General features: G+C 35.5%; 1 pseudogene; it reads right to left on the bottom strand.

Annotated features, from left to right (window-relative positions):
* LOC109361852 lies at positions 529-5,187 on the bottom strand (annotated as a pseudogene).

The following is a 14,104-nucleotide window of genomic DNA, read 5'->3' as shown; positions in this document are numbered from 1 at the left end:
GTGACATGGACGTTGTATGTTATTGGCTGGATCTGTAAGTGTATTCTAGACTGCGGTTCTGTTCTCGTTTCTGGATTCTCTGTGCTATATGTAATGCTAAGTAAAATGTGTATGGACTGTTCTCTGGTACTTGTCTGTGTGTATGTTTTTGAATGCCCTCTGTTTTTTCACTGTTGGGATGCTCTCTGCGTCCTCGAGTGTGTATCTCTGCTTATGTTGTATGTCTCTTTTTGCGGAATGTATGTGCGTGATATCCTCACTAAATTCTCTGTTTTCGTTCTTCCCCTTGTCCTCTCTCTGATGCCTCTATAGTGGTGTTTTTATAGCTGGTTGTTTTGGGTTTATTTAGAATCATGTAACTTTTGGAGGAGTGCTTTCCCTCTTGGAATTCATCACATGATTGGTTTGTTTGCAACACTCCTGCCTTTTGTCATTCCTTATTAATTTCTAATTTGTCAACAGTCCCTTTTAATTTGCAACGGATACCATATATCATTTCAGTCAATAATTAGCGAATCTTTATGCAGGTTATCATAACCTTCCAGACTGTGAGCATCGTTTGTCCTTTGAGAGTATAGCATACCCCATAGGATCAAAATATTGACATTCAAGAAGATTATAAGAGCTTCAGAAGATCTTTCTCTATTTTTTAGAGGTGAGGTTGTTGGAGCAAATTTCTTGACAACTTTTCCTTCCTTGCTTACAAAGAACTTTGTGAAGTTCCACTTGATGCCATCCCCAATTGTTCTTCCTTTCTGATTCTTCAAGAGCTGATAAATTGGTGTTGCATTTTCATTGACCTCAACCTCATCAAAGATGGGAAACTTCAGCTTTGCACCTTGTACATATAATTGATTTCTTCATTGGCTTCGGGTTCCTGACTATCAAACCGGTTGCAGTGAAATGCCAAGATTTCAAACTCTTGACTTTTGTAACTCTTGCACAGTGTACTCAATTCCTTGTAGTTTGTAGTTTGTTTCTGTCAAATTACATTTTGTGGCAATATTAATGATCAGCTGAACCTCTCCATTGTATTGTCTCATATTCACATCATTCCCCTTGATGTCTTTGACAGTGAAATAATAACTGGATTTGAGGGTTTCAAAAGCCACGAGGGAAGAAGGAGAAGATGGGTATGGTTGCAATGAATGAGAGAGTATTCAACATGACGAAATTAGGATATTGATAATGAAGAAAAACTTTAGCTACATAGTCAAAATTAGTTGGGGATGAATGATGAGGAACTCTGTTATAGAGAGGGTGCTTTCGGAATGGTTTGTGTGAATAGTATAGTGTCTTTTTTTCTTTCTCTTTTGGGAGTATTGGTCTTTTGAAGTATGTTTTGAGGTGAGAGATGATACATCCATACACGTGATGAATTGGGAGCTCTAAGCACTTTTAAGACATATGATAATTTGTCTTTCTTTCTTGAATATGCCAGTAATCCACTATTTTCTTGCCACACTAGCATAGATTGTCATTCATATAAAAATATGAGTACTCACGTTTTGATAATAACAACCTTGTGATCAAAATACATTCCCTAATCTAATCTTAATTAAATCAGTCAAGAGTAATGTGTTTTCACTTTAAACATCACAAGGTTATGATTGGTCTAATGAGCATAAAAAAAGAAAAATCTTTAACAAATTGAGTGTTTATTGATCAAGGAAATAGTCAATCGATACGAGGGGGCTATGAAACTAGGCCGGACAAAATTGAGTGTTCACAAACAACACGCATTTTAGATATATAATAGTGCTTTTAGGTGCTTTCTTGTGAGCGCAGTAGTATATAGACATGATTAACAGCGCTTATGCGGGCACTTTTGTATATCATACATACAAAAGTGCCCCCTCCAAAGAGCGTTGTAATATATTTTATACATATAACACTGCATTCTACATGGAGTGTTGTTGTATTATTCATAAATAGTCTCAACAACACATTCATACCATAACGTTACTTACAATGAGCGTTGTTGTATTAATCATATACAACAATATTGTCTATAATGAGCATTGTTGTATTTTATACATCAACAACATCATCTACAATGAGCGTCATTATATTGTATGGAGACAATAACGTTGTCTACAATGAGCACTATTGTATTTATACATATAACAATGCTTGCCAGAGCTTCCCCTAGGATGTGTTATTTATTTGAACACATTATTACCTGCGTATACATTTATCAACAACACACACATTATCCACAGCACATACATATATATTCTCAATACCACAGACATATTAATACCAGAAGTTTTTTTATTAACATTAATACAATACAAATTACAAACAAAGAATATCATGCCAAATATGTTTTGGCATAGTACATAAGATTATAAACAAATAATATAAGTACACTATATGAAAATTACAAAAACAAAATTATGCTATAATTATACATAGACATGCATCTGCTTTTTCCTTTTCTTTGATTGTTTTTTGCTTGTAATAACATTATTTGGAGGAATATATTAATTCACTCAAAGCCCCTTATCATGATCATCTCTTGTATATAAATCATCATCCGTAGTTGGTCCACTCTCATGCGATTGTGATGTCCCAAAAATGATCATCTTCGGCATCCATATCTTCACATTCTTGGTCATCAGTATTATTGACGACTATTTTGTTAGTCAAAAGAATAATTGACCATTTCATATCAGTTAGGTCACTAACATAGAATACATGTTGAGCTTGTGATGCTAGAATAAATGGCTCATCTATATATCATGGTCTATTAAGATCCACTTGCATGAACCCTAACTCATCCACTCGAAAGCCATTATTATTATCAACCCACACATAACAAAAATCGGCAACCAAAACAATGTGTAATTCAATTCCCATATTCGTTCAATGAACCTGAAGTATAACATATTCACATATATTGAGTTTCTATCTTTTGCACTTAACATATGTAAAGTTGGAGCAACAAGAGTCACACCACTATTTTGCATTTTACTTGATATCTTGTTTTTTGTATAAAATGTGAACTTATTAATTAGGTAACCAGAGTAGGATAAGACATGAATATTTGCACCATTGGCTAACAATTCCAATGTTTCAGAAACCAAATGTGCATTTATATTCAACTTCTCAACAATGTTATTTTTTAGCCACTTTATGAAACGCCGATTATGCTCTTTGGAAATCCAATTGTGAACACCCAATTTTGTCCGACCTATTTAAAAAATATAAAAAATATAAGGTTTCAAAACAACAACAAAAAATTGAAAAAACAATATATTTAGTTGTCTCTAAACCTTTTTTTGTCTGGTTCTTAACCAACAATTACAAACATATCTGCCATTGTGATTTTCATCTTAATCAATAATAAATTGAACTTCGTTTTAGTGCTACTATTGTAAGAAAATTCAGTTTTTATTGCATTTGTTGCCAAAGAAATTCACGAAGGGAATGAGTGGTTGAAGGAGTATAACATGGGGAATAAAGGGAGTGAGTTTTGTCAAGTAACAGGGAAGAAAACAACTTCTCATATCATACATTTTGTCAAGTAACAGTTTTAAGCTCTTAACCAATAAGGTTCAACATCTCATTATGGCTCTAAAAAACAAAATTAAGTAATGTAAAAGGGAATTATAGAAAGCCAATGAGTTATAATATATACAATAGAAGAATAAAAGGTAGCCACGTGCCAATAAGGGTATTCTGAATTATTTTTCTAGCCATTGTTACTAACTAGATGGCACTAAACACATGATAATTGTCAATGCAATCATCCCAAAGTCCTAAGAAATGACCTCACATTACAAAGTGCTTCTCATACTGCACTATTATATTCAGACCCACATTCCTAAAATCAGTATCATGGACCCTACACCATTCAATCAGATTCTCTTCCCTGCAAACCGCGGCACTCTAAAACATTAATGGAATAACATTAAGAGAAAAGGAATATAGAAAATCAATCATGCCAATCAGAAAAATATCAAATGATAATAATAAAGGTTCCAAGCAAAATGGCACTCAACAGATAGAATATAGCATTATTGGCATTTCAGTTACACAAGCCACATAAATAGCAGTAATCATTAGGTAATCAAAATGGAATCAGAAAAGTGGTCCAGTTGTGGGTTATAAAGACAAAATTTCACAAGTGGCAATAATGGAGATATACATCAGGAATTCTACCTTATAAGTTATCCTAATTTCTGTTACAATAATCATAATAAGCATGAATGAGGATAGTTATTGAGCAATTCCAGAGTGATATAATCAGAGAGCAAAAAGCCAGGGCATATAACTAAATTTCAGTTAGTAATTCAAAGGGTTTTTGTATTAACCCATACTCAACTATAAAAGGCAGCGCACACACAGGCTATAGGGGCACAAGGAAAAGTACAACAAGACTATTCAACACAGATATACAAGAGAGAGTCCAGAAACATACATTGCAACAGAGTAGAGATAAAAATAGAGACTACAATACCAAAAGAGACTATACATACACAAAGATCAGAAAAGGAGAGAACAAGCTATCATATACCATTATCAAAAAAGAGAACTCGGAAACAGAGAGAACTCAGGAAGAGATAAAAAACACAGATTTGATACATAAGAAGCAGGCATAGAGCACACCGATATCATGTGTAATACATAACATTGACAGAAACTAGATTACCAGGATAACCATACAATCAGGTAAGCATTCTGATTATAAAAAATGTCTATACATACCCCGAGCATCTAAGAAGGTATATGTATTCAGTAGACATATCCCTTTTTTATTTTATTTTGCATTCTAAATATATATGTGATGTGAACCTCAAAGAGCCTAACCTTGATATTAATGGCATTGAAGGCATAAGTGGTCCTATGACTAGGGCTAGAGCAAAAAAGGCTCAAAATGCCCTTGGACAACTCATAATGTTGATCCATGATGGTGAGCCAAAGATAGCCCAAGGGGTCTCAAGATGCTCACTAGCTCTTGGACCATGGTTCTGACCGAGCCAAGGATGGACCAGGTCATGCGCATGAGGCAGGCCACAGGTCTGACCCAGGCGCCAAAAATGGCCCTAGCATGGAGTCAGACGCATCAAGCGTGAATCCTGACCGAGACAACTCTGACCGAGTTGAGGTCTCTAGTGCACCCAGCCTTGCACCAGGCGCTGGGCCAAACTGGCCTGGCCAGGAAATCTGACCGAGGCGCATGCGCCTAGCGTGCCGCACCAGGCACTGGGCATAGCCTGACCGAGTTAGGCCTAGCTAATTTAGTTAGTATTGAGCAAATTTAATTTTTATAATAAATGTGTGGGCTAAATTTTTCCAACACTTAGTTAATTTAATTCAAGTGTGTTTATCATAAATCTGCCCATAAAAATTGACCAGAATGAAAAATGACTCGTGGATGATTAAGTCACGCCTAAAAGTATAACCGACACTTTAATGCTTGGACCAACTTATAATTTTCGTGAACCAAACTCGTTCTACTTAGTCTAATATTATTTCGAAGGTAGATAAAGACTATTGTAGCCGTTGGAGGGAGATTGCTCGAAGGGAACCAAAATATGATTGTGGAGGAGCTTAATGGAGCATTTATGAGGCTTAAACACCTTGTCTGGACTGTTGGAGCTAAATCCACCTTAGCACATTTCATCCAAAGGGATCCTAAGTTAATTTTAGAGCTGTTGGAGCAAAGATGCTCGTGTGAAATTAGCATATGGTTGTTTGAGACCTTAATGGTGCATTAATGGTGCATTACGCACATGTTCTAGCCGTTGGCAGCCTACCATATTGCTCCAATGGTATTCTATGCTATTTAGTGCATCCTTAAGCAACACTTAGCCGAGGGAATTTCATTCCTTAGCAAAGGAATCCTATGCCAAGTCCAGGTGTACCCGAGGAGCATTAAGGAGGCTTAACTACAACAATTGCTATGTTCCAAATTAGAAGAATCCAATGGGGCTCATCAAAGCTTAACCGTGAGCAATAAGGAGTCTTCAAGTCTCATTGATCATATGACTTCATTTTTGAGTCATACACTTAAGGAGGAATGAAATCTCATGCTCATCACTACCCAACCGTGGCAATTAAGGCATCCTAGGCCTAAGTCATTAAGTTTGTCTTTAAGAGTCATACACACGAATCACATGTGCTCATTTCTTTACATTTGAATATAGTATAGTTTAAGAGTAGATTCATTTGGTTTATGGAATCCAATGTAAAGTTACCATGCATTAGTCTTAGTTGCAAACCGTGGGAGCCTAGTGGCTTGCCTATAAATGTAAGTCTTTTGCAATGGAATAATTAAGTTAAGTTAAGTTAAGTTGAATTCTTTGTGAATCAAAAAGGATTATATCCTTGTGAGAGTATTCTCCAAACCTTCTTGGCTGAACCAAGATTAGAAGTTCTTATCAAGAACTAAGTTCTTGTGGCGAGCATCACTTTGGCTTATCAACACCTTAAGTGTTGTGGCGCCTGCACCTCAAATCTTTTCCATCTTCTTTAATCCAATTTCAATATATTTCTGTTGCTTACTCTTAAAAGCTCTACTCAACCGTGAGCTTAGGCCAAGCACCAACCAAGATAGATCGTTCAAGAGCCTTTTCACCAACAGGTTCACATCAAGTGGCATCAGAGCTAGTCTCTTGCTTGGTGTGCACTAATCTTTTCTTTTGGCCATGAGTATATCTATCTTTCTTTATCTTTATCTTTCAAAAAGTGTCAAAATTCCAAAAAAAAAAAAATCAAAAGCGTCAAAAGTGTCAAAGTCCAAAAATCAAAAGTGTCAAAAACTGTCAAAGTCCAAAAATCAAAAGTGTCAAAAAAGTGTCAAAAGTCCAAAAATCAAAAGTGTCAAAAAAAAAGTGTCAAAGTGATTCTAGAAAAGTTCAAAGAATCCAAAAAAGAGCCTAAACAAAAAGTGTCAAGTTCTTTCTTTGAGGTATAACTCAAGTCACAACGTTCCAATTTTGAGAAGTTGGAGTGATTTTCTTTCACAAAATTCTTGGTTCAAACTTGGTTTACTTAAGAAGGCCGTGGAGGATAGAGTGTTGAGTGATACACCATTCCCTACATTTTCCACAAAATAAAAGTGAGTGATACACGTGAGTTTGAGTGAAATGTCTAATCACAAAAGTGATAGTTCTCCATTGTCCCCAAGGACAGCAACCCTACATGTCATGATCACCACACAATTTCAAACACTTCAAAGGCAAATGAAGCAAATGAAATTGGAGTATGATAGGAGGCTTGATAATCGTGCTTATAGGTATTCAAGTAACTCGAATGATGAAGGAGGCAAGGGTAGGCAAATGAGGGAAGTAAGGAGGGGGAGAAGAAGGGAGGATAACAAACTAGAAGGGGTCAAGATAAAGGTACCAACCTTTATTGGCAAGAATGATCTAGAGGCTTACCTTGAATGGGAATTAAAAATTGAACAAGTGTTTGATTGCAATTCTTACAGTGAGGAAAAGAAAGTAAAGGTGGCAGCCTTGGAATTCAAGGAGTATGCCATGATTTGGTGGGATCAGCTTCAAAAGGAGAGGAGAAGGATTGGTGTTGAACCAATTTATACATGGGAAGAAATGAAGTTGAACATGAGGAGAAGGTTTTCATTCCCTGCCATGGGCTAAGCGCCCTAGGGATAATTTTCATTCCCTGCCATGGGCTAAGCGCCCTAAGGATAATATTCATTCCCTAGCATGGGCAAAGCGCCCTAAGGATAAATTTTCCATTCCATGCCATGGGTTGAGTGCCCTGGGGATAATTTCCATTCCCTCTGATGAGCTAATCACCCTAGGGATAAGTTACCTATCATGTTAATAAGCTCAGAGGTTTATCATTTAACTCAGAATTGGCCTTAACAGTATAATAGGGGTCAAATCAATCATGACATTTTATTATATGGTAACTAAGGCTATACTTCCCAAAAATAGGGTATCACACCCTAGGGGCATTCAAAATGCATTAACACCACTATATCAAGTTCATGCATGTCAGTCACTCATACATTCATCGAAATATACATCATTAAAACATCCATAAAAAATAAAAATAAAATCATTCTTTCATTTATACATGCAAAATTCAAGCATTCACAAAAATATACATCATTCCAAAAGTTATTATATCACTCAAACAGTCATCCATTCATATAATGAGTCAAAAGTAAAAAAAAAAATCATTCATCTATTTATACATACATACATACATAAAATCAAAATAAAGAATCAAACATTCATCTGTCCATTCATACAAAAAATGATATATCATCACACATTCATCTACATTTACATACATTCATAAAAAATAAAAAATCATTCAAATGTTGAATTTCATGCACTATCATGCATAACCCATTATCTAAAAAATAAGTCAATTCATGCATTTTCACATGAATTCAAAACGAGGAAAAATAACATGCATGTATATTGCATGAACAAAAAATTTACATCTTCATGACATTCATACATCTCAATCATTCATGTACCTCATGCATAAATCACTATTAGGGACACTCATGAGTTTAAAAATGGTTTTTAAAGGTGATATTATTGGACTTGGCTTAAACGATCTAAGAAGGAAGAAATAATCTTGCTCCCGAGACTGCACAAAATAAATCAGTTGCTCATATTGATAAACCATCCCCAAGGACAAATTTGCAATTTTCCTATCATATGGAAACCCCAGTTGTCCATGATAATCCCAATCATTCCTCTACGTCCTACAATGTTATAGATCCTCAAGATTGGGAGAAGTTCAAGGCAATCGAAGAAAGAATTAAAGCTATTGAGGAAGCAAGCTCCCACAGTTTGAAGGACGTTACAAGCATGTGTTTGGTCCCGAATGTGATATTTCCACCAAAGTTCAAGATGCCTGAATTTGAGAAATATCAAGGAATTTCTTGTCCTAAGGATCACCTCACCATGTATGCTAGGAAAATGACTCCCTATATAGAGGATAACAATTTACTAATCCATGTCTTCCATGAGAGCCTCATTAGAGCTGCCATCACTTGGTACATGCATCTCGAACATTCTCATATCAAATATTTTAAGGATTTGTGTAATGCTTTTCTTAAACAATACAACTACAATATTGACCAAGATCCTGATTGGTCACTGTTCAAGAGGATGTCCAAGAGAAATAACGAGACCTTCAGGGAGTATGTCCAAAGATGGGCAAGATTGGCTGCTCAAGTGAAGCTCAAGTTGTCTGATGAAGAGAATGTTTCAATGTTCATCAATACCCTACAACCTCCATTCTTCGATCTGATGGTTGGAAATGCTTATTCAGATTTTCGTCATTTGATAACCATATGAGAAAGAATTGAGAATCACTTCACGAACGACAATATTGATAAAAACTTAGCCAACGCGATAGTCCAAATTGATCTTGCAAGTGAAGATATGAAAGTGGAAACCGCATTCACAGAGATCCTCAGCCAACCTCAAATGCCTTATTTTCCACAAGTGTCATGTTATGCCTCTAGAATGGTGAAGAAGGGCGATCCCGGAAGCGAAAAAGGAAGAGTTTGTAAGATTCGATACCGATGTCATATTGTGAGTTATTGCCGCAACTTATTCAAAGATCATTATTGACTCTTATCCCCTCGAAGAAGGTGGAACCTCCATACCCACAAGGGTTCAACCCAAATGCTAGTTGTGAATATCTTACTGGGGAAAGTGGTCATTTCACAAAGGAAATGTCTTGATTTGATAAATGCTAAAGTCACTCCGGATTGTCATCTTGGTACTAGCACAATGATGTAATACAACTCTATCGCCCTCCCCAAGGCTTTAGAGTCATAAACAATGGGGCACTCATGTCTCTTTCCATGAATAAGAATGTATTTTCTAATACACATCTTTTTAACAATTACATACTCATACATTGATCATAAAAAAATTCCATGCTCCATTCCACAAATATCATTCATCCAAAAAAAAACAAGCCAAACAAAATCATTTCATGCATTAATATGAGATATTCATTTCAAAAGTTTAAATGAAAAGGTGGATGATGCAAATGTAAGACCGAGAATGGTGCAGAACCTTAGGCATATTTTTCTAATGATACAAGGCGTCTTTGAAAATCCCAAACACTAAGAAAATATCCCTAGTAACCCAATTAGAGCCCTAGACTTTATGAAATGAGATTTTTTCTAAAATACCCGCAAAATACCAATAACCTTGGGCAGGATAGTTTCTCAACTGTTTTTATTGACATTCAATTACTAAGAAATAAATACACTCTACCTACGTTATTTCCCAATCTAACCCGAGGATTGAAAATCAAAAACAAGTTAAATAAAAAACGTTCATCAGTCAAAGTGTAAAATGACAAAAACAAAAGTTACAAAATGCCCGCTGAGAGTTCAAAAATGAAACTCTCAAGAAAAATTCATAGCAAATAAAAATCCACTAGCAATGACCATCAAAAGGAACAACTCAAATACCTCTCGGGAAGATTATCGACTAAATATTAGGCTTTCACCTATCACGTCACAAAAATCCAACAAAATCTTAGTAGTTGAATGTCATGTTAAGAAAACTGTTGAAATAGGACAATGGAGAAAGGAGAACGTAGAAAGGGGTTTGGGAAACACATTTTCGAGTCTTATCCTTTTCTTGGTAACCCTTAGCCAAACCACGATACAAGCTTAAAATACCTTGTCGATGATTCAATTTGTCGAAGGTATGTACTAGGGCAGAGAAACGCTGACTCCAATAAATTCATAAAGTTTTGATGAAAATATCTCATTTTTAATGCATTAGATTAAATCTCAATCTCTCATCACCACCATCACCATATCAACACTCAAAATAAAAAATCCAAGTCTTCATGATCATTGTCTTTAGTATTTCTTTTAAAGAGTTGTGCATGGAAAAAACATATGACAAGTAGAAATCAAAACAACGGTTGTCAATCCAAACTAGGGCAGTTTACGGAGGCTGATCTCGTTTCTCGAATGAAAGTACCAAGAACCCTAGAACCTAGGCAAGGCCGAAGTTGTTCATCATGGACCAATCTCTGACCCTCAACCAAGTAGGGACAAGATCTTGTGTTCTCGCCTTTAAACTTCAAGGGTGACTCATGCCTTCATACTTTTACAACAGTCACACTTGAGAGTGTTCAAAACCTAATATAGCCAAAAGAAAAAAAACACGAAAAAAAAGGAAAAGAATGTTAGGTTGAAAACCCGCAAGGAGAGCAATGCTTATTCGAAAACCTGAAAAGACGATTTAGTATAAAAAAGAGAGAGAATTCCAGACACATACCTAAATTAGGTATTCTGAGCAAAAATTAGGAAAAATAAATTAACACCCTCAAGTGAAAGTTCACTATTGCTCATCCTCACCCATGCAAACTGAGACAGTTTTTTTGAGGTGAGAGTCATAACCTCTGTATAGAAAGATTCTCATCAAGTCTATGACAAAGATATTGGGGCAATTTATCGGACGATCCAACTCTTCCAATAAATTCTTAACATGACACTGAGGCATATTGGATGGCGAGGCACTGACAGATAGTCTCTTTTAACAATGTCCAACATAGGTCGCATTTCAGTCGAGTCCATGAAAAACAATTTGATTGATCAGGAGATCACAAACAAAGACATCTACGCATGCATTCATTACTTAAACATGACATCACTCATATAATTCTCAGCATAACACACAACATATTCTCAAACATTCATATCAATACTCAGCTCGTTTTAAACAATTTTGCTTTCTAGGACCCTGAGCTTGATGTGCTTCCAGCCAATCCTTCTAGGACCTTGAGCCTGATGTGAATTTCCGAGTTCTGACAGTACCTAACTTGCATTCTCGTTTTAAAATATTTGCTTTCTGGGACCCCGAGCCCGATGTGCTTTCAATCAATCTTTCCAGGATCCCGAGCACGATGAGAATTTCCGAGTTTCGACAGTACCCGACATGCGTTCTCGTTTTAAAATATTTGCTTTCTAGGACCCCGAGCTTGATGTGAGTTTCTGAGTTTCAGCAGTATCTGACCTGCATTCTCGTATAAAATATTTTGCTTTCCAAAACCCCGAGCCTGATGTGCTATCAACGAAATCTTTCCAGTACCCTGAGCCTGATGTGAGTTTCTGAGTTCTGCCAGTACCCGACCTGCGTTCTCGTTATAAAATTATGCTTTCTAGGACCCCAAGCCTGATGTGCTTTCGATCAATCTTTCCACGACCCCGAGCCTAATGTGAAATTCCAAGTTCCGGCAGTACCCGACTTGTGTTCTTGTTTTAAAGTTATGCTTTCCAGGACCCCAAGCCTGATGTGCTTTCAATCAATCTTTCGAGGACCCTGAGCCTGATGTGAATTTTCAAGTTCCAGCAGTACCCGACCTGTGTTCTCGTTTTAAAATTATGCTTTCCAGAACCTCGAGCGTGATGTGCTTTCAATCAAAATTTAACAATTATCACATAAATATCATTCCCATAATAATCATTCAAAAATTATAATTCAAGAGTAAACATGGTATTTGCATATATAAACATAACATAAATTGGTATAAGAAATATTGTTGTATTTAATCCAAACAAATATACAATTGATCAAGTACAAGCTTTCTTAATACCCAAGGCAACTCCAAACTTGTGAGGGAGTTTGGAGGTCCTGCATATTCGGACACCACTGTGTCACGATGTTTTCTCCCTCACCTGATTGAGGTGGGCTCACCCGGGCGAAGTGGTCCAGTTGCCAGGACCATTTTCCTCGCCCTTTTGGGCTACTAGATCGAAACTCTCCGTTATTTTTTATCCCAATGCATTTTAGTTTCTCGAGTGGTGTTCCTTCATGGATAGTCACCACAATACTTGATATTTTAAGCTATCCTAATCATACAACTTAAGAAAGTATCTGTACAAAATCCAGGCACACAACATAATTGATTAAGTACGAGTTTTCTTAATACACAAATATAACTCCAAACTTTTAAGATAGTTTAGGAGATTCGGGTGTCATATTCGGACACCACTATGTCACGATGTATTCTCCCTCACCTGAGTGTGTCAGGTCGCTACGTTCTCTGTTTGCATGTGAGCTTACTTGATCCGATCTCCTCTCGAACTCTTTATTACGCCAAAATAACATTAATTAGTTAACTTGCGATAATAATTATACTTACGAAATAACTTTTTACGCGAAGATAAAACTTGCGGTTTAAAATGAATTTAATTGCGTTCGTCCATCCGATTCAAGATTGAATATCCTTGAATCATCATTTGTCATTGAAAGTCTTACAATCAAATAACACTTTTTAAAGTAAGATTTTCAATAAAACTTATACCGGAATTATGTCATAATCCGTGGATTGTAAAGACACCCTTAAATACCAAGTCTTTCCTTAGACAAAACCTTTCTAGACATGTATTCTCACTTCATTACATTTTTCAGATAGTTCATAAATCTTATTTTTGTAAGTAAAACATTTTTACTAAAACTAACCTTTTAAAATAAGATCATTAAGCTAGACTTATCATTTTTTTTAAAGTAAGTCAATTTAAAAAAATCAATACTTTTTAAGTAAATCTTACCATTTTAAAGTAAGTTCACTTAACTAAGATTCAAATTTTTAAATCATTTTACCATCTAATACTTCCTAACACTTTAAGTTTATAAAGTCAAGACTTTTAAGTAAATCTCCTTATTTCAAGTATACTACTAAAATAAATTTTCATGAACATCTTATCTTAGCACCTCCTAATTTTTTAGGAAAAAACTTCAAGGGTTAGTAAGTGTTATTTTCATAGTCGTGAAAAAGAATGACTCTTAATTATATATTTTACACTAAACATCCAAAACTTTCTACTACTTTAATATCCAAAACTTCATAACACTTTAAGTTTATGAAGTCAAGACTTTAATAAATCATTTTTTATCACAAATCATTGTTTTAACTTGGAAATCAAAGAGTAAAGTATGCTAAACCACTTTTAAAACATAATATTTTCTAAAAATGAAACATTTTCAACAACAACTCATCAACATCATAAACTTTCAAGAATACAATACAAACTTTTTCCTCAACACATTAAAGGTTCCTTTGATGTTAAAATCATCACCTTTAAACATATTCAAATACCAACAATAATTTCGAATATTTC

The sequence above is a fragment of the Lupinus angustifolius genome, chromosome LG12 (assembly GCF_001865875.1).
Source record: "Lupinus angustifolius cultivar Tanjil chromosome LG12, LupAngTanjil_v1.0, whole genome shotgun sequence".
Classification (NCBI taxonomy): Eukaryota; Viridiplantae; Streptophyta; class Magnoliopsida; order Fabales; family Fabaceae; genus Lupinus; species Lupinus angustifolius.
The sequence above is the reverse complement of the archived record's forward strand: the minus strand, read 5'-3'. Positions and strand labels throughout refer to the sequence as shown.